Raw genomic sequence first — 3905 nt, forward strand, 5'->3', positions numbered from 1 at the left:
AGGCGACGACGACGGTGAAGCAGAAGAAGGCGAGACCAGCGGAGGGCCTAGACCCAGACGCCGCCACTACCACCATGATGATCTTCTTATGTTCAGCCTCTTGGTCCCTTACACCTGGGGTCACTATCCTCCACACCAACACTAATTACACCACCACCCACCACCTGTTGTATAATCCTTCTTCATTCTGGGGTCATATTCAGTCATTTTATTCTTAACGACAATCCTTCATTTTTTTTCTCACTCGTGATTAATTAATTATCAGTATTCTCTTACACTGGTAATATTCTCCGGTTATCACTGGATATTACCTGGCCTGGGAATATTAATAACCAAGATTGAGCCGGGAAAGTTTGGTATTAAGTTGGCGTAGGTAATGAGTTAGTTCCGTTCAATTTAAGAATGGTCCTTATTTTTGCCCGTCTAGAGAGGTCATTTGCATTTAATAACTCCCTAAATCCGGCGTGACGCACAGTGTTGAATAAGGCGACAGTCTTATCAAAAGCGAACTATTTATACAGACTGACAGCAACACGACGAACGAATGGATTTACCTCACTAAAACATCCAATAATCTACTCACTATAGTCAAAATTTTACCGTGGAGAGAGAGTGAAAAAAACACGATTTATTAAGACATTTTTCTGACGAGGAATTATTTTTTCAGGATTTGACGATCATAGAAATAAACTCGTAGTCTTCTAACTGGAGTGTCACTAAGTTTATATTTATTGTTTATCTCAAGTTATCTTAAACGCGAATTGTAACTTTTCCTGTATTTTCCCGCTCGTTTATACCGCGACACTTCACCCCGCAAACTGATCACCACAGCCGTTAGTCACCACACGTGTTAGTAACGAGATTATGGCCGGTCGTCTGGTGGTGAAACAGCGGAGGTGACACAGTAGTGGTGACGAGACGCGGTGTTGGTGGTAGCGTTGGTGACGGCAGCAGTAGCAGCGACCGTGAGGAGCTTGTGGCACCCGCGGAGGAGTTGGAGTCGCGGCCGCCGCCCAGCCACGTGGCCGCCACCCCACCACCCCTGCCTGCCACCCGCCGCTTGTTGCTCCTCCACACTGATCTTGCAGCTGTTGCCGCTACTTGTGTTGTGGTGGTGGTAGTGAGGGGGACTTTTGCTACTTAACACTGACAGTACCATACAACCAGTACCTGCTTCTACCACACAGCTAATACCACTACCCGTATTAATATCAACCTTGACGCTCTTGTTACCACACACTTCAAGACACAATAATACATCCAGTGTAAACCCAACCATTAACTTAATTACACACACCAGGTGACCACTACCATCCTAGACTCACTGTAATTATCACTGACACCTGTGCTGCTAATTCCTAAAACAAATATATCTGTTTATTACTCGTTCAGCCACTTTTCCCAACACATTACCATTACTACTCTTAACAACAACAACAACAACTACTACTTCTACTCCCAGTGCATTTGCTATCTTAACTACAATTTTTTCTACCTTTACAGTCACTACCTCAACAAGTAAGGATATTTAACACAACTACTCATCTACCTGTGTTAGTGTCAAGGCTTTTTTATGCGTGTTATCTTGACGACCACAACTTGTGTTACTCTACTACTATTTGTGATAATTACTCTTATTAATACTGTAACTATCACTAGTATTAATCTCATCTACTACTACTATTATTACTAGCACCAGTATCAACCACTACTACTAACACTTACCACTAAACCACTACCACCACCAACCACTATAACTAACATCACTACCACCACCAACCACTATAACTAACATCACTACCACCACCAACCTTTACCACTGACACCACTACCACCACCAACCTTTACCACTGACACCACTACCACCACCAACCTTTACCACTGACACCACTACCACCACCAACCTTTACCACTGACACCACTACCACCACCAACCACTACACAGGAAATATATATTAAACACTCGATTAGTCACAGCAGGTGTCGTGTTCTTTCTCAACCAGCAAATTAGTCTTGTCCGGTGATCCTCAATAGAACTCTTCCTGGTAATCTATTTCAAATTAACTGACCAATTTTTTTCAGATATTACGAATCATTAACACAGCTTTTAAGTTCATGTATAAATAATAGTATTTTTGTTATCTTTCGTTATCGCATTTTGTAGCTTATCTTGATCATTATATTTGGTAGATAAACAAATTGGTTATCACTTTGAGGTGTAATTTTTTTCATCACTTTATGATAAGGTACACAGACAGGTGTTTTAGTTAAGCCAGATGTTTTTTTGTTTTTTGTAAGGTTTTGTGTTGTTTCCGTGTCAGGCTGGGAGCTGTGAGGCGCGTATCAGTCTCTCTCTCTCTCCTCTCTGTCACAGTTCATCGCGAGAATTGACAATATCCAACGGTCTCATCTTCAATTAATTTCATTTCCTTTTTGCTGTATTTCAGAATTATAAAAAAAAAATCTCCGTTGACTGTATATTATAAGTTTTTGGGTGGGGATTATTATATTTTAGGTCAGAGTTCAGGTAACAGCAGGAGACAGTGTTAGGTTGTGTGGCATTAATGGGATGTGTTGTGAGCGTAGTTGGTTGTGTGTTGTAGGTAAAGATGACATTGTTGTGAGGAATAGTTTCTTACTGTGGTCTAGTAGGTCAGAGAGAGAAGACTGAGTACAGATGGGTAAGTGTTTACCTGTAGTAACTAGACATAAATATCAGGTAAGTCATCTGTTAGCCCGCGGTACTGATCAAAAATAAAGGTCCCGAGAATTTTGTATTATTAGAAATACTGTGAAATGAAAATCGTCAGTATCCGCGGTATGTTTATCAGATATCAAGTGAGATGTTGAAAATGTTGATTGAAAGGATGTAGATGTGAGTGTATGGTAGAATGTATGTCTCGGATAAGGATGTAGGATAAGTGAATGAGGATGGGAGGGAGGACGTGAGGTAGGAGGTAGCGTACAGCACGAGCGTTGGAGGGAGAGTGTGATGATGACGGGGAGAGGCGGTCGGCCAGGCTGGCTGGTTGGCGCGCGTGAGTGAGTGTGGGAGATGAGCAGGGCGCGTGCAGGCACCACCAGCTCCCTCACAATACTACTGCTGTGCTGCTCTTCCCTCCTCCTCCACTACTGCTGCACCCGCACGCCCGCCACACGCCTCCTGCCCTGCCACACACACATACACATGCCTCCTACCCTGCCAACACACGTCTTCTACTCTCCCACCATACACGCATTCTGCTGTCAACACACGCCTCCTGCCCTGCCACACGCTGCCTGCCACCACACACACCACAAATCAAATCAAAACTCCCTCACCACACATCCACACACTACCTGCTGCTGCCTGCCCACCACACACTGCCTGCCCACCACACACTTCCTGCCCTGCCACCACACACGCCTCCTGCCCTCCCACCACACTGCCACACACACCTCTAGCACCCTGCCACACACACGCCTCCTGCCACCACACACACCTCCTGCTCCTCCACACACTGCCTGCCATCACCCTGCCCTCCACACACACACGCCTGTCCTGCCACCCACACACTGCCTCCTGCCCTGCCACCACACGCCTCCTGCCCTGCTGCCTGCCACCACACGCCTCCTGCCCTGCCACACCTCCACCACACACCTGCACACACGCCTCCCTGCCCTGCCACACACACCCTCCTCCTGCCTCCTGCCACCACACGCCTCCTGCCCTGCCACACACGCCTCCTGCCCTGCCACCACACACGTCTCCTGCCCTGCCACCATACACGCTTCCTGCCCTGCCACCACACACGCTTCCTGCCCAGCCACCACACACGCCTCCTGCCACAGACCAAGAGTAAGAATGATAATAACAGTGACAGCATAAAAAAATAACGAAGCTAAAGAACTAAAAGAGAGAGAGA

At 46.1% G+C, this 3905-nt stretch overlaps 1 long non-coding RNA gene across 1 annotated transcript; it reads right to left on the minus strand.

Annotated features, from left to right (window-relative positions):
* Nucleotides 1-240: 240 nt before the first annotated feature.
* Nucleotides 241-3089, minus strand: LOC121867277. Its single transcript, XR_006089105.1, has 2 exons — nucleotides 2967-3089; nucleotides 241-316 (listed from the first exon to the last, which is right to left on the minus strand). It is a non-coding gene; the product is annotated as an uncharacterized LOC121867277 (long non-coding RNA).
* Between the last annotated feature and the right edge of the window lie 816 nt (nucleotides 3090-3905).

The sequence above is a fragment of the Homarus americanus genome, unplaced genomic scaffold (assembly GCF_018991925.1).
Source record: "Homarus americanus isolate GMGI-L3 unplaced genomic scaffold, GMGI_Hamer_2.0 scaffold6317, whole genome shotgun sequence".
Taxonomy (NCBI): Eukaryota; Metazoa; Arthropoda; class Malacostraca; order Decapoda; family Nephropidae; genus Homarus; species Homarus americanus.